We start from the raw sequence: 21,576 nt of genomic DNA, 5'->3' as shown, positions 1-21,576 counted from the left end.
AGTAATGGGGAACATGGAGATGATAGAAACTCTGAACAAATATTTTGTATCAGTCTTTACGGTAGAGGACACTAACTATATTCCTACAGTGGATAGTCAAGGGGCTATAGGGGAGGGAGGAAATTAACACAATCACAATCACTAAGGAAGTGGTACTCAGTAAGATAATGGGACTAAATGCGGATAAATCCCCTGGACCTGATGACTTGCACCCTAGGGTCTTAAGAGAAGTAGCGGCAGAGATTGTGGATGCATTGGTTGTAATTTACCAAAATTCCCTGGATTCTGGGGAGGTTCCAGCAGATTGGAAAACTGTAAATGTAACGCCCCTATTTAAAAAAGGAGGCAGACAAAAAGCAGAAAACTATAGACCAGTTAGCCTCACATCTGTGGTTGGGAAAATGTTGGAGTCCATTATTAAAGAAGCAGTAGCAGGACATTTGGAAAAGCAAAATTTGGTCAGGCAGAGTCAGCATGGATTTATGAAGGGGAAGTCATGTTTGACAAATTTGCTGGAGTTCTTTGAGGATGTACGAACAGGGTGGATAAAGGGGAACCAGTGGATGTGGTGTATTTGGACTTCCAGAAGGCATTTGACAAGGTACCACATAAAAGGTTACTGCATAAGATAAAAGTTCACGGGATTGGGGGTAATATATTAGATGGATAGAGGATTGGCTAACTAACATAGATCAGAGAGAATGATTCATTCTCGGGTTGGCAACCTGTAACTAATGGGGTGCTGCAGGGATCAGTGCTGGGACCCCAGCTATTTACAATCTATATTAAAGACTTGGAAGAAGGGACTGAGTGTAACGTAGCCAAGTTTGCTGACGATACAAAGATGGGAGGAAAAGCAATGTGTGAGGAGGACACAAAAAATCTGCAAAAGGACATAGACAGGCTAAGGGAGTGGGCAAAAATTTGGCAGATGGAGTGTAATGTTGGAAAGTGTGAGGTCATGCACTTTGGCAGAAAAAAATCAAAGAGCAAGTTATTATTTAAATAGAGAAAGATTGCAAAGTGCTGCAGTACAGCGGGATCTGGGGGTACTTGTGCATGAAAGACAAAAGGATAGTATGCAGGTACAGCAAGTGATCAGGAAGGCCAATGGAATCTTGGCCTTTATTGCAAAGGGGATGGAGTATAAAAGCAGGGAAGTCTTGCTACAGCTATACAGGGTATTGGTGATGCCACACCTGGAATACTGCGTGCAGTTTTGGTTTCCATATTTACGAAAGGATATACTTGCTTTGGAGGCAGTTCAGAGAAGGTTCACTAGGTTGATTCCGGGAATGAGCGGGTTAACTTATGAGGAAAGTTTGAGTAGGTTGGGCCTCTACTCATTGGAATTCAGAAGAATTAGAGGTGATCTTATCGAAATGTGTAAGATGAGGGGGCGTTTGCAGAGAGCATGTTTCCACTGATGGGGGAGACTCAAACTAGAGGGCACAATCTTAGAATAAAGGGCCGGCCATTTAAAATAGAGATGAGGAGAAATTTCTTCTCTCAGAGGGTTGTGAATCTGTGGAATTCGCTGCCTTAGAGAGCTGTGGAAACTGGGACATTGAATAAATTTAAGACAGAAATAGACGGTTTCTTAAACGATAAGGGGTTATGGGGAGTGGGCGGGGTAGTGGAACTGAGTCCATGATCGGATCAGCCATGATGTTATTGAATGGCGGAGCAGGCTTGAGGGGCTGTATGGCCTACTCCTGTTCCTATTTCTTATGTTCTTATGTTCAAGGAGAAGGCACAACTGCCAACTTCTCAGGGCAAATAGGAATGATGATAACTGCAACCGCCACATCCTGCCAACAAATTAAAAAAATTGAGGGCCCCGACACAAAAGCAAAATACTGCGGATGCTGGAATCTGGAATAAAAACAGAAAAGGCTGGAAATCTCCGCGGGTCAGGCAGCATCTGTGGAGAGGAAGCAGAGTTAATGTTTCGGGTCGATGACGTTTCATCAGATGGATCAGGTGGATGTAAAAGATCCAGTGGCACTATTTAGAGAATAGGAGAGTCCTCTTGGTATCCTGGCCAACATTCATCCCTCAACCAATACCAAACAAAAACCAAATTATCAGTCATTTATTTGCTGTTTGTGTGACCTTGATTGGTACCAATTGGCAGCTACATTAACAACAGTGACTGCACTACAAAAGTAATGCATTACTTGATCTGATTAGGTCACATTAAAGGTTGATTGATCTTTACTGTGATTTTCTTGCATCAAATCGAAATGCGCTACCACTTTTGAGTTAGCTCATCAACGACCCTGACAGTGAAACCTCAATCCAGTGATTCAATTTGTTAGCAGTACGGTAACATTAAAGCAATCTGTTTCAACTTATAATCAAACATCTTCAAAATACATTTGAGCCTTAGAATGACTGAATGCTTTATATCAAAGTGTGTACAAGTCTTGTAATTCTTGTTCACACACTGAATATCATGGGTTTTGTATTCAAATACAACCAGTTGATCTGTCATGGTGTTGACTTGAGGTAGTTTGGAGTCTGAAGTACAGTTTGTGATGTTTGGTACGGTCCCAGTCTAAGCTAGGAAGCAGAGCACAGGAGGGGTTCAGGGAATGCAGTACAGGAGGGGATCAGGGAATGGAGTAGAGTGTTGAAGAAAGAATTTTAAAATTAAAGTTATTGGACCTTGAAAAAGTAGGGGATGTTCCAAACTGTGATGGCAGTGATTTGAGAAATGTTTCCCTGGATCTGATTTCCAATCAGAAAGCTGTATGTGGGAGAAAATAAATTCTGTTTGTCCAATTGGAAAATTAGAATGTGCCTTTTTTAATGATTGGCACAAAGTTGGTCATTCACAGAACACCCCAAAATATTCTGTTTGTAAGCCTCAGCCTAGCTAGCAGTACTACATTAGATTGAGGAAAAAGAGGCAGTCTTAAATATTGCTTATAAAATTTCCCCTACACAGGGCTTCCATGAATGCTGCATTTTCACGATTGAAGAATGAAGTTCCAACGTCACTTGGTACATTCTGGGAGTTGTAGTGGATTAGTGTGACACTGGGACATTCTCGGAGTCAGCAATTTCATTGAGCCTCTTCTAGCATAGACCTGGGAAATGACCCCAAGCCCCTGTCAGGGCAGCCCTGTGTAAGGGAAATTTTATAAGCAAGATTCAGAATTTTCTTTCAGCATTTTTGTGTGGGTTTGTTATCTTCTAAATGTTATTTTTGTGGCTATGTAATCAGCTGGGTCAGAAATAAAACTGGTGGCTGACACTACTTTGAAAAAAAAGTAGCAACCTGATTGGTTGAAGCTGCAGTCTTTCAAGTACCTGTAGTTGCTTTTCTGTGGGATATTTGCTGTTCTTCACTGATGACACCCAACTCTACCCCTCCACCACCTCTCGACCCCTCCAGTGCCTCTATGTTGTCAGACTGCTTGTTCAGCATCCAATTATGGATGAACCATAACTTCCTCCAGCTAAACATTGGAAATGTCAAAGTCATCACCATCACCCACGCTACAAACACCAGTCATTTGCCACCAGTTGTTCCTCCCTCCCTGACCACTGTCACAGACTACCAGAAACCTCTGCACCCCGTTCGACCCAAGCCTGCTTCTAACCCCATATCCTCTCCATCACAAAAACCACATACTTCCATCTCTATAGCATTGTTTGCCTCCGACCCTATCTCGCACATGCTTTGTCACCTCTAAACTCAACTACTACAATGATCTCCTGGCTGGTCACTCTGCCTCCCCCTCCTTCCAACACTCTGCTGCCTGTATCCTATCCCTCACTCGAGTTCCTCTCGCCCATCACACCTCTCCTCGCTGGCCTACATTGGCCACTGATCCGCAAACCTCAAGTTAAAAATTCTCATCCTTGTGTTTAATTCACTGCATAACCTCACATCTCGCTACGTCTGTAACGTCCTCCAGCCCTACAACCTCTTCTCCCGACTCACTGTTCCTCTGATTCTGGCTTCTTGTGCACCCTCTCCCTTCATCTCACCATTTGTGACTGTGCCTTCACATGTCAAGGTCACGTTTTCTGAAATTCCCTCCCTAACATACTTTATCTCTTCACCTCCTTTTCTTCATTTAAGATCCTTCTTAAAGTTCTTGAAACAAGCTTTCATTCATCCTGGTCTCTCTTCCTTTGGCTTGGCATCCGTTTTTTTCCATACACCTCTCTGAAATGCCATGGGGCATTTTTCTACGTTAAAGGTGCAATACAAATGTAAGCTGGCACTGTTGCTGTTTATGTTGTTGATTTATATTTGAGAAAAGAAAGATTTGCATTTATATAGTGCCTTTCACGACCTCAGGATATCCCAAAATGGTTTACAGCCCACAAAGTACTTTTTGAAGTGTAGTCACTGTTGTAATGTAGCAAACACGTCAGCCAATTTGACACAGCAAGCTCCCACAAAAACAATGAGATAATGATCAGATCATCTGTTTTAGTGATATTGGTTGAGGGACAAATGTTGGCCAGAACACCGGGGGGAGCTCCCCTCCTCTTCTTCACAATAGTGGCATTGGTTCTTTTACGTCCAACTGGGAGGGCAGACGGGGCCTCGGTTTAATGTTTCATCCTAAAGACGGCATCTCTGACAATGCAGTGCTCCCTCGGTACTGCATTAAAGTGTCAACCTAGATCTTGTGCCTGGGTCATTAATATCTATGGTGATCAGCTGAGGGCCTATACAGATCCCTGGGGAATATCACTTGTTACATGCCACCAATCAGAAAAAAAATCCCTATCTCCCTATCTATCTTCTATCTCCCAACCAATCCTCAGGCAGTGCAATCTCTAATCTTAAGATTAAGATCTACGACAGAATAATTCACTATTTCTTTTCACTTATGTGTCCATCTTAGTAATAGAGCTCCACCTAGTGGACTACTACTCCTCTTAGTGGACTACTGTGGTAATGCAGCTGCTGATGTAAATACAATAAAAACATCATGTGACAAGGTCATACGACAAGTTCCTGTTGGAGCCATCTTGTGTGTGCGTATGCTTTAGTGATGTCGCAAAGAAGATATAACATTGACGATGAAGATGGATAATTGGATTCCCTAGCTGAAATTTTTGTTGGTGGATCATCCAGCCAAACAACAGAGAGACTTTGAGATGTTCTTTGTCTTGCAGCACAGCTAAAAATCCACGGTGCATTACAAGCACACTTGTCTGAACTGAAGCGACCAGATGGCTATGCCTAGGGAAATAATGGGCTGCTTGGGTGATTTCCATCATGACTGAGAGACTTTTGGAGCATACGTGGAATGACTAGAAATTTTTTTCACCGCAAATAGTATCGTCAAAGTCTCCGATGATGAAAACCGTAACCGGTTGGTATTAGAAAGAAAACGGACTATTTTCTTGACTGCAGTAGGCCATGAGGTGTATGAAACCCTGAAAAATGAGATGTTTCCTATCAAGCAGAAGGACATGCCACTGATGCAGATCATAGCACTATAGCCCTGAGCCCCTGGAAATCGCTGAAAGTTATTGTTTTGGAATACGAGATCAATGAATTGATGCGAGTATCAGCGAGTACATTGTAGCTTTAAAAAAGCTATCCATTCACTGTCATTTCTGAAACTTTCAGGGCCGAGCATTGTGTGACCGCTTTGTTTGTGGGTTGAAAAATGAAGCAATCAGAAGAAAGTTGTTGACATCCCCTAACTTGACTTTTGATTTAGCTTGCCAGACAGCTATGTTGATGGATATGGCTGACCAATGCTCCTGAGAATTTCGTACCATTTCCAATCGTCAGACAATCAAGGGGAATCGCCTGCAGGTTAAAAGTAAAAGGCAGTTAGGCCCCAAGGCTTCAGCAACTGGCCAAGGTAACAGTGCATTGAAGTCCTGCTATCGGTGTCTGGGACAACACATTGCTCAAAGTTGTCCATATGCGAAGGCAGAGTGTTTTTTCTGCAAGAAAACTGGGCATCAAGCATGGCGACTGAAGAGTAATCCAACTTTCAATGCCATAAGTAGAAATCACCAGAGACTAGATAGCATTGAAGAGAAGCAACAAGATGAGGAGGTTCTGAAGATAAACATCTTCAGGAGCACAATGGTACTTAACAACGATTCACGAAGTATCATCATCCAGGTAGACGTTGCCGGAACCAGGATACCCATGCCAATCGACACTGGTGCGCCCATGAGCGTAATACCGGAATCGCTATAGCTCGACAAGATGAGTGATTTTCCACTGGAGAAGTTAAAGATAGAAGCTGCTAGGCTACTCAGGAGAGCAAATCCCTGTGGTAGGATGTATCATCGTACCAGTAAAATACAAGGATCAGTTTCAGAGCTTGCCTCTCTTAGTAGTGGCAGGAGACAAGCCTGCCTTAATAGGTAGAAATTGGTTGGGATCACTGAAGCTGGATTGGAATGAGATTTTTCGTGTTGAAACGAGATTTGCATCGAAGGATGATGCCATCAAGCAGTATCCACAGGCGTTCCTAGAACAGGCAGTCCGATTCAAGGGAATGTCAGAGTACAGAAGGATGCTGGAACAGTTTACGGCAAGCCATGTCCCTTACCATATGCACTCAAGGAGAAAGTTGAGTAAGAACTCAAAAGACTAGAATCTGAGAACATTATCTCTAAGGTAGATCTAAGTAATTCTTGTTGTTGGATCTTAGTCAGATGGTAAGGTTGTGTGATGATTATAAAGTAATTGTAAGCCAAGTTCCAGAGGATAATCTACTCAATACATTGCCAAATGTAGAAGATTTGTTCACAACGCTGACGGGTGGCCAGATCTTTTCAAAGTTAGATCTTACAGATGCCTACTTACAACTTGAACAAGGTGAGGAATCCAAGACATGCGTGACTATAAATACTCATCTAGATCTATAGCAATTTAATAGGCTACCATTTGGAGTGTCTTCTACCCCCACCATATTCCAAAGGGTGATGGACCAGAATTTGCATTGATGGAGTAGTATGTTATTTAGATGACATACTCATTCAGCACCAAACAGGCAAATCCATAATAATATATTGAATGAAGTGCTCAAATGGCTATAGAAGCAGAGTATGAGTGACTGCTCACAAGTGTGAGTTATTTCAAAACTCAGTGGAGTACTTGGGAAACAGAGTAGACAAAGATGGTTTACATCCAACCAATCAGATGCAATCAGAAATGCACTCACTCCCAAGAAGGTCACTGAACTTCGATCATTTTTGTGTCTTTTGAACTATTATGGGACGTTCCTACCAAATTTTGCGACAGTATTCCATCCACTGAATGAGCTTTTGAAAAAACAGGTCCATTGGAAGTGGTCAGAAGAATGCGATGCAGCATTCAAGGAGGGTAAAAGCCAGTTGATAGAGAGCACTATGTTAGTTCATTATGACCTATCTAAGGAGATCAAGCTAGTATGTGATGCCACTCCATATGGAATTGAGGCAGTAATCTCTCATGTACTACACAGTGGGGAGGAGAGACCAATTGCTTTTGCTTCACGCACTCTCAGTGCCAGTGCGCGTAATTATGCGTAGATCGAAAGGGAAGCTTTGGCATTGATTTTTGGGGTCAAGAAGTCCCACAAATTCTTGTATGTTCGTAAGTTTACCATTGTTACTGACGATAAGCCCCTGACAGCAATCCTCCAAATAAAGTCCCCAGTTCCAACCTTGGCTGCAAAGGCAGAGATGGGCTTTGATTTGTCAGCATATACGTATGATATTGAGTACAGATGATCAGCTGATCACAGTAGTGCTGATGCAATGTTTAAGTTGCCATCCCCTTCACAAGTTACACCTGATAGGGAAGAAGTGTTCTATTTTTCATACATTGATGAGCTGCCAGTTACAGCTGAAGAGATTGGTAAAGTAACCAAGTGTGACCCAGTTATATCAAAGGTGTATAATTACATAGCAAATGGCTGGACAAACCAGGTGTCTGAGGAAGATATTCATCCATATTTTGCTCGTAGGAATGAATTATCAGTGGATAAAGATTGCGTCATGTGGGATGCAAAAGCAGTTATTCTAAATAAGTTCAGATCTAAATTGTTCGGAGATCTTCATGACCAGCACCTGGGAATGTGCTTGACCAAGAGTTTTGCACGCAGTTACTTATGGTGATCAGGTTTAGATAAAGATATAGAGTACATCGTTAGTCAGTGTACAACATGTCAATCAGTAAGCAAGCAACCACCATCAGTACCATTACAGCCATGGAAAAGGCCTCCTAGGATGTGGCAAAGCTTACATGTAGATTCTGCTGAGCTAGAAGGACAACAATTGTTCATTTTGATTGATAGCCATTCAAAGTGGGTAAAGGTGTTTCCGATGCGGAAAATAACAAGTAAAACACCAGACAATTTGCGAAGATTGTTTTCTTCATATGGCCTCCCAGAAGAAATTGTGTCTGATATTGGGCCGCAATTTTTTTAAGAAGAATTTGCACAGTTCATGAGCTGAAATGGTGTGAAACATACTAATGTTCCACCGCACCACCCTGCTCCAAATGGTACAGCAGAACACACTGTACAAATTGTAAAACATGCCCTCCATCAAGCAAATGTTGGATCCAAATCCAAAGAAACACCAGTTGTCATTGGACCACAAATTAGCAAATTTCCCAATTACTTCACGTAATACTCCTCATATGACTACTGGTGGAACACCAGCAGAGTTGTTTCTCAAATGACAGCCACAAACCAGGTTCTCGTTGTTAAAGCCAAACTTAGCATAGTCCGTAGAAAAGAAACAATTAAGACATAAAGTGTCATATAAGTATGCTTGGGGTTACTAGCCACCAGGTGGCGCCACTGTCGGAGGTCATTGGGCTGTATGCACGTGTGTGCGGCCCAGGTATAAAAGGCAAGCCATCATGTAATGTAATCTCTTTGGGCCCTAATAAAGCAGGGCCAGGTTTGTACCTGTGTTAGTTTACTGTATTCAGTCTATCGAGTCATTACATACATAATATTTGGCGACGACGTAACTTAAGAACCTTCGATTGCAACAATTAGCACAATTGGAATTCTGGAGAGATTCGTGGAGGGAGAGGACTGGGCAGATTTTGTAGCTCGCCTGGACCAGTACTTCGTGGCCAACAAAATGGAGGAACCCACGGATGCAGTTGGTCGCAGGGCGGTCTTCCTCACGGTTTGCGGTCCGAAAATCTATGGACTCATAAAGAATCTTCTCTCGCCTGCAAGTCCAACACCAGTAAATTTGCTGACAAGGACTATGAGGAATTGTGTGCTCTGGTACGTGACCATCTCAAACCAGAAGAAGGCATCATCATCTCACGATATCGATTCTACAAGCAGGTTTGTTCTGAGGGCCAGGATGTGTCAGAATTTGTTGCTGACCTAAGACGTCTAGCTGGACTGTGTAAGTTCGAAAATGCGATGGGAGACATGCTGCGGGACTTTTTTGTAATCGGCATCAACCACGAGGTGATCCTGCTAATCTACTGGCAATGGAGACGCTGAATTTGAACAAGGCCATCACGATTGCCCAGGCATGCATGATGACAGACAAAAACTTAAAGCAGATATCATCGAAAAATCGGAACTCGGCAAGAACTGTAAACAAGATTGTATCATCGTTTGGCAGAGCTGCATATGACAGGGCCTACTTGACTGCGTATGTGAAATCTGTGGCTGCCCAAAGTCCGCCAACGGGAATGAATCCGATTTCTCCGTGTTGGCATTGTGGGGGCAATCATTGGCCTCATCAGTGTCAGTTTAAAAAGTACATTTGTAAAGGCTGTTCGAGACTGGGGCATCTCCAGCGCACGTGTCCGCAACTGAGCAAGCGTGCTGCGACACAACACATGGAGGATGATGACCAGTATAGCGCAGATCCGGATATGCAATCCGAGATACCAGAGGAGGAAGTGTATGGACTGTATTCATTCCTAACAAGAGCCAACCGATAATGATTAATGTGAAACTTTTAACGGTGTGCCGGTACCGATGGAATTGGACACGGGTGCGAGTCAATCAATAATGAGCCAGAGGTCATTCGACAAGCTGTGGGATACTAAGGCTGTGAGGCCTAAGCTGAGTCCAGTCAATGCCAAGTTGCATACGTACACTAAAGAACTCATAACGGTGATTGGCAGTGCAGTAGTCAAGGGGTCGTATGATGGTACGGTTCATGATTTACCGTGATGGATTGTTCCAGACAATGGTCCAATGCTGTTCGGCAGGAATTGGCTAGAAAAAATCAAATGGAATTGGAATGATATCAAAGCGTTGTCGTTGGAGGATGATACTCCATGTGCTCAAGTGCTGAGCAAGTTCCACTCACTGTTTGAACCAGTCATCGGCAATTTCACGGGAGCCAAGGTGCAGATCCACGTGGACTCAGATGCAAGATCCGTCCATCATAAAGATCGGGCAGTTCTGTACATGATGAGGGAGAAGTTCGAAATTGAACTGGACAGACTCCAGCGTGAAGGGATCATATCACCGGTCAAATTTAACGAGTGGGCCAGCCCCATTGTTCTTGTGTTGAAGAGTGATGGCACTGTCAGGATTTATGGAGACTACAAGGTTACGATCAACTGAGTTTTGAAATAGGATCAATACCCGTTACCGAAGGCTGATGACCTGTTAGCAATGCTAGCCGGGGGGAAGTCGTTCACTAAACTGGATCCAATGTTGGCCTACATGACACAGGAGCTGGTCAAGATGTCGAAGAAACTTACGTGCATCAACACTCATAAGGGACTGTTTATCTACAACAGGTGTCCTTTCGGAATTTACTTGGCTGCAGCCATATTTCAGAGAAACATGGAGAGTCTACTGAAGTCTGTCCCTAGAACATTTGTGTTCCAAGATGACATCCTGGTCACAGGTCGTGACACCACCGAACATCTGAACAACCTGGAAAAAGTTCTACATCGTCTGGACAAAGTGGGACTCAGACTGAAATATTTGAAGTACGTCTTCGTGGCACTGGAAGTCGAATTCCTGGGGAGGAAAATTGCTGCTGATGGCATCAGGCCTATGGACTCGAAAACCAAGACCATCAAAAATGCACCCAAGCCTCAGAATGTGATGGAGCTGTGTTCGTTCCTTGATCTACTCAACTACTTCGGTCATTTCCTATCTAGATTGAGCACTTTACTAGAGCCACTGCACATGCTGCTAAGAAAAGGCGACAACTGGGTTTGGGTTGCGTCTCTAGATAGAGCTTTTGAGAAAGCTACTAATCTACTTTGCTTTAACAAGCTGCTGGTACATTATGATCCGTGCAAATGTCTAGTATTGGCCCATGATGCTTCGTCATATGGAGTTGGTTGTGGCTCCAACAAGCTAATGAGTCGGGTAAACTACAACCTGTTGCATATGCTTCTAAAAGTTTGTCAAAGGTGGAAAGAGCCTACAGCACGGTAGAAAAAGAAGCATTAGCCTGTGTGTATGGGGCTAAAAAGATGCATCAATACCTGTTTAGTCTCCGGTTTGAACTGGAAACAGATCACAAGCCACTCATTTCATTGTTTTCGGAAAACAAAGGTATCAATACCAATGCATCGTCCCGCATCCAGAGGTGGGCGCTGACATTATCTGCCTATGATTATGTCATTCGCCATAGACCTGGCACCGAGAATTGTGCCGATGCACTGAGCCGTCTGCCGTTGCCCACACCGGAGGTGGAGACCCACAACCGGCAGACCTACTGTTAGTTATGGATGCTTTTGAAAGTGAAGGAACCCCTGTCACGGCTCAACAAGTTAAGACCTGAACCAGCCAGGACCCGATATTATCGGTTGTGAAACGTTGTGTCCTTGGTGGTGATTGGTCTGCCATACCCAAGCAAATGGGTGATGAGACCAAACCTTACAACCGTCGCAAAGACAAACTATCCATTCAGTCAGATTGTTTACTGTGGGATAATCGTGTTGTTATACCTAAGAAAGGCAGAGAGAAATTTGTATGTGATCTACATAGCACTCATCCCGGTATTGTCATGATGAAAGCCATTGCCAGGTCTCAAGTATGGAATTCACTCTTTATTGGAATCAGTGCAACACTTGCATGCAGCTAAGTAAAGCACCAGCGGAATCGCCGCTGAGTCTGTGGTCCTAGCCATCTAAACCATGGTCCAGGATCCACATCGACTTTGCAGGTCCTTTCCTGGGAAAGATGTTCTTAGTTGTGGTGGATGCATATTCCAAGTGGCTAGAGTGTATAATCATGTCATCCAGTACATCCTCAGCTATCATTGAGAGCCTTCGTGTTATGTTTGCCACTCATGGTCTGCTCGACATCGTTGTAAGTGACAATGGATCTTGCTTCACTAGTCTGGAGTTTCAAGAGTTCATGAAACTCAATGTTATCAAACATGTGAGGTCAGCAGTATTCAAACCTGCATCTAATGATCAAGCAGAGCGTGCTGTCCAAACCATCAAGCAGAGTATGAAACGTGTAACTCAAGGTTCACTGCAGACTCGCTTGTCACGCATATTGCTTAGTTACAGGTCAAGTCCCCACATGCTTACCGGGGTCCCCCCTGCTGAACTATTGATGAAGAGAGGTCTCAAGACCAAGCTCTCTCTTGTCCACCCTGACTTGAATGATCATGTTGAATACAGACGTCAAAGTCAGCAGTGATATCATGATTGCGCTGCTGTGTCATACGACATTGCTGTTAATGATCCTGTGTATGTACTAAATTTTGGTCAAGGTCCCAAGTGGATCACTGGTACTGTTACGGCCAAGGAGGGTAACAGAATGTTTATCGTCAAACTCAAGAATGGGCAGACATGCAGGAAACATGTTGATCAGACAAAGCTGTGGCACACGGATGAACTGGAACAGTCTGAGGAAGACACAATCAGTGACCAACCTACCTACCCTCAGTCATCAGAGGACTCCGCTGTCATCAATGAATCTGGACTTTCAATCCCTGACATGGTCATTGCCACTCCCATCAGATCGGCTACCCAGCCCCCAGTCATAACAGACTCAGAACGTTCGCCCAAGGCTGGAGTTGAACTGAGACGATCAACTCGGGAGCGGAAAGCCCCGGACCGTCTCAATTTGTAAAAAGACTGTTACTAATATTGTAAAGGGGGATATTGTCATGTATGTATGCTTGGTGTTACTAGCCACCAGGTGGCGCCACTGTCGGAGGTCATTGGGCGGTACGCATGTGTGTGCAGCCCAGGTATAAAAGGCCAGCCATCTTGTAATGTAATCACTTTGGGCCCCAATAAAGTAGAGCCAGGTTTGTACCTGTGTTAGTTTTCAGTATTCAGTCTATCGAGTCATTACATACATAACATAAAGAGAATCATGATACAGGTAGAATAAGAGAGCAGGCGGAAGATGGTGACAAATTTTTGGGGGCAGCCGAAACGGAGGAGGTCACTCCATAGTCCCTCGCGGTTAACAGTGTCTAAGGCCTTTGTAAGGTCAAAGAAGGCCATGTGCAAGTATTGGTGCTGTTCCCTGCATTTCTCTTGCAGTTGTCGTGCCATAAAGATCTGTCCATTGTGCCCGTAGTTGACGGAATCCGCACTGTGACTCCGTGAGGAGCTCCTCAGTCACAGGGAGAAGACGGTTGAGGAAGATTCTAGCGATGACTTTCCCACTGGCTGACAACAGGGAGATTCGACTATAGTTGCCGCTGTCGGACTTGTCCCCTTTTTAAAAGATGGTCACGATTACTGCATCTCTGAGATCTCCCGGCACGCTCTCCTCCCTCCAGATGAGAGCGATGAGGTCATGCATTTGTTCGAATAGTGCCTCTCCGCCATACTTTAGTGCCTCACCGGGGATCCCATCCGCTCCCAATGCCTTGTTGTTCTTGAGCTGATGGATAGCCTTTTCTACCCCGTGCAGGGCTGGGGTTTTGCTGAGATGGTGGCGGGTAGCATGCTGGGGGATGGAATCGAGAACACTGGTGTCAAAGGCAGAGCCTCGATTAAGGAGATCTTTGAAGTGCTCCTTCCAGCGGGTCCTGACTGCCTCAGCGTCCTTGATGAGTGTCTCCCTCTTTTTGGCCAGCAATAGGGTGGGGCCTTGGGTGTTTGGCACATGGGTGGCCTTGACTGTGATGAAGAATCCTCGCACATCATGGCTGTTGGCCAGCTGCTGTAACTCCTGTGCTTTCTCCATCCACCACCTGTTCTTTAGGTCTCAGGTTTGTTGTTGGACCTCAGCCTTGAGCCGTCTGTAATGCTGCTTTGCTGCTCCCGCGTTGGGTTGTTTTAGGTTCAGAAATGCTCTGTGCTAGCGGTTTATTAGCTCCTGGATCTTCTGGTCATTCTCATCAAACCAGTTCTGGTGTTTCCTGTTTGAGTCACCGAGCGTCTCTTCACAGGCACTGGTTATGGAGGCCTGGAGGACAGACCAGGCACTGTGGGCACTCTGCATCTCGGGGTCATCGAGGTTCGCCAGGTTAGCTGTGAGGCGCTGGCTGTACAGGGCTCTCTTAGCTGGGTCTTTGAGTGCCCCGGCGTTGATTTTTCTGCGGCATTGCTTCTGTTGCCGTCATCGCTTTGGGGCTATATCATAGAAACTTAGAATCATAGAAAATAGGTGCAGGAGTAGGCCATTCGGCCATTCGAGCCTGCACCACCATTCAATATGATCATGGCGGTGCTGATGACTGAGCGGATTAGGCGGTGGTCCGTCCAGCAGTCATCGGCTCCTGTCATGGCGTGGGTGATGTGCACATCCTTGCGATCCCTTGCTCGAACGATGACATAGTCAAGCAGGTGCTTGGAGCGAGGGTGTTGCCACGATGCCTTGTACTTGTCCCTCTGGCGGAACAAGGTGTTGGTGATGATGAGGTCGTGTTCTAGACATTTTGTCAGGAACAGGGTACTGCTGGAGTTGGTTTGCCCTACCCCCGATCACGCCTCCCCAGAGGTCTGTGTCCTTACCTACTCTGGGATTGAAGTCACCGAGGAGGATCAGTTTGTCGTCCGTAGGGATGTGGGACAGGGATTGTTCGAGGCTAGAGTTAAAAACCCTCTTTGATCTCACCTGTTGCGTCAAGTGTTGGGGTGTATGCGCTGATGAGTGTGGCGCACTGGTTTTGGGATAGGATGAATCGGAGAGTCATGAGACGTTCGCTAATCCCGCAGGGGGAGTCTCTGAGGCGGTCGACCAGCTCGTTCTTGATAGCGAAACCAACTCCGTGGAGGCAGCCTTCTTCCTCTGGTTTGCCTTTCCAGAAGAAGGTGTAACCTCCACCTTGTTCTTTGAGCTGGCCTTCCCCTGCCCGCCGGGTCTCGCTTAGGGCGCTGATGTCGACATCGAAGCGTCTAAGTTCCCGGGCAACTATGGCGATGCGGCGTTCCGGCCTGCCGCTGTTGGAGTTGTCCATGAGGGTCCTGACGTTCCAGGTCCCAAACTTCATTTTGAAGGGTGGAAGATGCCTGTGCGTGAGTTCCTTTATCCTGGGGTGGCCGCTGCACACCGGCAACCACATGGGCTTAGCAGAGCAAGGTCTTGGTCCAGTGGCAAGGGGGTTCAAGACGACTGGAGACCAGGCACTGCTGTATGGGCCTAGTTGCCTACGGTGGGATGCGAGCCGTAAGCTCGGCTCTGAGGTGGTGAGAAAACCGAGGCCTGGCTGAGGGCAGGCATTGGGATGGTCAGCGGTCCACTTCATGGAAGGAGGAGAGGTCAGAGAGGTCAGAGTGACCACAGCCATTGTGCACACCACGTGCTCGAGAGAGACCCCGCCATTGAGTGGGGCCAGCAGCCGGGGGGAGGCCAGAGCATCATTGAAGGAGTGAAGGCCAGGAAGTCGCTGGAGAATTGTAGGCCCGAATGTCCTGACCAACGGATCCACCACAGACCCAATCAACCTCCGAACCGGGGTCAAGCAGGGCTGTGTCATCGCGCCAGCCAGCGGCTGAACTCCAAGTCATCGTCAACATCTTCACTGAGCCGTATGAAAGCATGGGCCTTACACTAGACATCCGTAAGACAAAGTTCTCCACCAACCTGGCCCCGCCACACAGCACTGCCCCCCAGTCATCAAGATCCATGGCACGGCCCTGGTCAACATGGACCAGTTTCCATACCTCCAGAGTCCATTATCAGCAAGGGCAGACATCAACGACGAGGTTCAACTTCCTCCAGTGCGCCAGTGCAGCCTTCGGCTGCCTGAGGAAGAGAGTCTTCGAATATCAGGTCCTCAAACCTAGCACCGAGCTTATGGTCCACAGGGCTATCATGATACCCGCCCTTCTGTATGGCTCAGAGACGTGGACCATATACAGCAGACACCTCAAATCGCTGGAGAAATACCACCAACGATACCTCCACAAGATCCTGCAAATCCCCTGGGAGGACAGACGCACCAAAGTCAGTGTTCTCGATCAGACCAACATCCCCAGCATCGAAGCACTGACCACACTCGACCAGCTCCGTTGGACGGGCCACATTGTCCGCATGCTGGACACAAGACTCCCAAAGCAAGCGTTCTACTCGGAACTCCTACATGGCAAGCGAGCCCCAGGTGGGCAGTTGATATGGTTCAAGGACACCCTTAAAGCCTCCTTGATAAAGTGCATCATCCCCACCGACAGCTGGGAATCCCTGGTCAAAGACCGCCCTAAGTAGAGGAAGAGAATCCGGGAGGGCGCTGAGCACCTCGAGTCTCGTCGCCGAGAGCATGCAGAAAACAAGCGCAGGCAGCAGAAGGAGCGTGCAGCAAACCAGACTCCCCACCCTTTCCCTCAACGACTGTCTGTCCCACCTGTGACAGAGACTGTAATTCCCATATTGGACTGTACAGTCACCTGAGAACTCACTTTTGGAGTGGAAGCAAGTCTTCCTCGATTTCGAGGGACTGCCTATGATGATGAAAGTGAGAGAGAAGTGTGAAATTGAATCAGAAGTTTAGAGTGAATAACCATCATCATAAATGGTTAAAATGAGTCAGATAATCTTGTTACAAGTAGAGTGCCAGTAGCAAATCCTACATCAGATGTACTAGAAACTCGAGAAAGTCAGAATTTAAGTCTGAGTCTGGGTCAGGCAGATAAACAGTCTGAAGGTGTAGAGAGTTCAAATTTAGGTCAAGGGCTGCCCTTGGAGGAAAACTTTCCTGAGGCTCAGCCAAAATAAGTCTAAGTTCGACACCAAGTTTGGAAGGTTCTGTTCAACAGCGAAGATATCCTCTTCGAAACAGAAAACCAGTGGTTAAGTTTGATTTGTAAATATGGCAAAATAAGTCCATATCTTTTGTTGTGTATAACCATGCAAGTTATGTATGATGATTAATTTTTTTTTGTGGTTACTTCTTCATTAAGGAGGGAGAAGTTTAATTGAGCTCCACTTAGTGGACTACTGCTCCACCTATTGGGCTACTGTGGTAATGCAACTGATGTAAAAACAATGAAAGCATCATGTGACAAGGTCACATGACGAGTTCCTATAGAGCCATCTTGTAGTCTGTGTGTGTTATGATGTCATAAAGAGGATACCACAGTATTCTTTAATGAACATGACATAAGGTGCAGGCTAGGCAGCAATCTCACATATAGTGCAAGAAATGTGATATGGGATAGTGGAATGGAGTGGGGGGGGGTGCGGCTATGAGGGATGGGTGGGTTTCTCTCGTGCTTGCTAATATTCTCATTCATCTTTCTTTCCGCCAACAACCTGCACCTATACCACCGGCCTCAGTCCTGTAAGCACTACTTTTTCCCCTTGCTGGGTCTGTACAGCCTTGCTGGCCACTTCCCCACCCGTCTTTTTCCTTTAAATCAGTTAGAACATCTGCAGCTCGCCTTGCACAATTCCTCGGGAGGTCCAATTAAGGTGACTTGGATTGAAATAATGTGCCTCCTCTCATCCATCTTGTGAAGGGAAAGGCCGCCATCAGCCGGTCCAGGCAGCGGGCAGTCGAGGGGGTCGTTCAGCCCGACTGCCTGCCTCTCTTCCGCGGTTACATCCGGGCCAGGGTGTCCCTGGAGATGGAGCACGCGGTGTCCACCGGTACGCTCGCGGCCTTCCGTGAGAGGTGGGCGCCGGAGGGACTGGAGTGCATCATCACCCCCGGCAACCAAATTTTTATTTGATTTTATATGTTTTAAAGTTTAATTTGTTTTATTGCCGGGTTTTAGTGTCCCCCACCCTTTTAGCCAGGGGGCACTTTTTTAATTTGTGGTTTTAGTGCCCAAATAAAACCCACAAAAAAAAAGAAAAGAAAAAAAAACAGAAAAGTGCACTTGAAAACTGCTTGGAAACATAGAAACATAGAAAATAGGTGCAGGAGTAGGCCATTCGGCTCTTCGAGCCTGCACCACCATTCAATAAGATCATGGCTGATCATTCCCTCAGTACCCATTTCCTGCTTTCTCTCCATACCCCTTGATCCCTTTAGACGAAAGGACCATATCTAATTCCTTCTTGAATATAGCCAATGAACTGGCCTCAACAACCCTCTTCGGCAGGGAGTGTCCCCCTCCTTTAATCAGGGGGCACTTGAACTAACTGTTTAATTTGTTTCACAACAAAATAGTTGTGAAGGGAGATGCCAACCCAATCAGCATTTACTTAGTTAAGAGACCTTTCTGGTGCCTCCATTACTTAAGCCTGTTTCTGGTAGGCCAGAACCTTCTGGCCTTTTCTGGAACATTGAGTTCTAGTGTAACACTTCATGGTAGCGACAATATCTCACCCCTAGGCTGATTCTGGAGATGAGGGGTTTACCTTATGATGATAGATTGAGTAGACTGGGTCTTTTCTCGTTGGAGTTCAGAAGGATGAGGGGTGATCTTATAGAAACATTTAAAATCATGAAAGGGATAGACAAGATAGAGGCAGAGAGGTTGTTTCCACTGGTCGGGGAGACTAGAACTAGGGGGCACAGCCTCAAAATACGGGGGAGCCAATTTAAAACCGAGTTGAGAAGGAATTTCTTCTCCCAGAGGGTTGTGAATCTGTGGAATTCTCTGCCCAAGGAAGCAGTTGAGGCTAGCTCATTGAATGTATTCAAGTCACAGATAGATAGATTTTTAACCAATAAGGGAATTAAGGGTTATGGAGAGCGGGCGGGTAAGTGGAGCTGAGTCCACGGCCAGATCAGCCATGACCTTGTTGAATGGCGGAGCAGGCTCGAGGGGCTAGATGGCCTACTCCTGTTCCTAATTCTTATGTTCTTCAAACCAGGCACGAGCAGGGAATGGGCACGGTTGATCAGCTCCATTCAAATTCCTAACCTACAGTCACAGGTGTGAAGAGCTGCAGTCATCCTAACGTGTATTGAGGCTTGCACAAAGACTGCAGCTCACCCTTTCCTCTACTTGCTGATGCAAAGGCAAAGGGTCCGTAAGCTGCTCACTGGACTGCTGGCCGACGACAAGCCCTTGTTACGGATCCGAAGGTAATTAACGGTCGGGCCCCCTGCCTATCCCAAACGACCTTTTCTCTCTGGATCCGAGGGCACACGCAGAGTTTTGTGGGTAAACCCGGCAAAGGTCGGCCCGGGTGAAGCCAAGCGGCTCGAGGCTCCGCTGGCGCTGAACCTGGCTGACTTGCCCGAAGGCCTTCGTTAATTCTCGCAGAAAAAAAGCTCCGGGGCTGGGTGAGCTGACCGTAGACTTCCACAGGGAATTTATGGGATGTCCTTGTGGCAACTACATGCAGGGCCAGGGGGAGGCACTGGTGTTCGGTGAAGTCTACCCCCTCTTGGCGCAGGGCAGTCACAGCATTACTTGCATTAGATAATTTAGAGTAGACAGCTTAAATCTGTGTGTTTGGCCAAAGATTAAGTAACAATATATTGCATCAACCCTCAGCTTTTCATTGAATAAGCTCAAAAGTGCTACAAAGATAACTGTTTAAGCAGCTGAAATGATTTTAGCTCGCTCTTGCCACCATTGGATTTTATAGTTCTCACAATATCACTGTTTTCAGTCCGTAGCAGGGAAAGAGACCTTGATAGTCCAGTGTTTTAGCTCCTGACACACATACTAGTCATTATCAGTGACAGCTGTAGCAAAACTATCCAAGCAGGAACATTGGTCACTGGCCACTTAACAGAACCAAATGTTAGCTCTATTGGAGTTGAATGCAAGAAAATAATCTTGTACGAGAGCAAATATTTAAATGCTTAGACCAACCATAGCTACTTTTGCAGCAGTGTTAGGCTGAATGAATTAGATCTATAGCTGATCATTGTAAGATATCACTGCAATGGCTCAAAGTGAGTAATGAAGATCTGCCTGTGTGGATTGAACTGGCAGAATACAATCTATTCATACTGCAAAATTTATAATAATAAAAACCATGCTTGGCCAGTCACTAGTATTATTATATATTCTTCTTAATTGCTTACCATGTAGAATCAGGGAATTTTGTGATTAAACATGTTGTGCAATTATGCAGAAGCAATTGCCACTGAAATGAACAGCAATTTAGTTCTGTATCACAACTCCAAACTACATAGTCCACTATACCTGAAAAAATGCAAAAGTCAACTTAATGCACTGATTAAGTTCACGATTTATTCTATTGTGCTTTTAGCTGAAAAGATGGGTGTGACTGCACAAATTTACTAACTGATCATTGGGGAGTTGAGTGCTAGATGAAACATTAATAAAATACATAACTAAGTGGATGAAAATCAGTCTAAAGTTGGCAGATGATGCACATAAATGGGAAATACTTAGGAGCATAGGAAAGGAGGCAGACAAAAAGCAGGAAACTATAGACCAGTTAGCCTAACATTTGTTGTTGGGAAAATGCTGGAGTCCTTTATTAAGGAAGTAGTAGCAGGACATTTGGAAAAGTATGATTCAATCAAGCAGAGTCAGCATGGTTTTATGAAAGGGAAATCGTGTTTGCTGGAGTTCTTTGAGGATGTAATGAGCAGGGTGGACAAGAGGGAACCAGTGGATGTGGTGTATTTGAATTTCCGGAAGGCATTCGATAAGGTGCCACATAAAAGGTTACTGTACAAGATAAAAGTTCACGGGGTTGGGGGTAATATATTAGCATGGATAGAGGATTGGTTAACTAACAGAAAACAGAGAGTTGGGATAAATGGGTCATTTTCCAATTGGCTAACGGTAACTAATGGGATGCTGCAGGGATCAGTGCTGGGGCCTCAACTATTTACAATCTAATATTAATGACTTAGATGAAGGGACTGAGTGCAATGTAGCCAAGTTTGCTGATGATCCAAAGCTGGGTGGGAACGCAAATTGTGAAGAGGACACAAAAAAATCTGCAAAGGGAATTAGACAGGCTAAGTGAGTGGGCAAGAATTTGACAGATGGAGTATAATGTGGGAAAATGGGAGGTTATCCACTTTAGCAGAAATAATAGAAAAGCAAATTATAGTTTAAATGGAGAAAAATTGCAAAGTGCTGTCGTACAGAGGGACCTGGGGATCCTTGTGCATGAAACACAAAAAGTTAGTATGCAGGTATAGCAAGTAATCAGGAAGGCAAAATAAATGTTGGCCTTTATTGCAAGGGGGATCGAGTATAAAAGCAGAGAAGTCCTGCTACAACTGTACAGGGTATTGGTGGCCATACCTCGAGTACTGTGTACAGTTTTGTCTCCATATTTAAGGAAGGATATACTTGCATTGGAGGTTGTTCAGAGAAGGTTC

This window comes from Pristiophorus japonicus, chromosome 3, assembly GCF_044704955.1.
Source record: "Pristiophorus japonicus isolate sPriJap1 chromosome 3, sPriJap1.hap1, whole genome shotgun sequence".
Classification (NCBI taxonomy): Eukaryota; Metazoa; Chordata; class Chondrichthyes; family Pristiophoridae; genus Pristiophorus; species Pristiophorus japonicus.
This window is presented reverse-complemented; position numbering follows the sequence as displayed.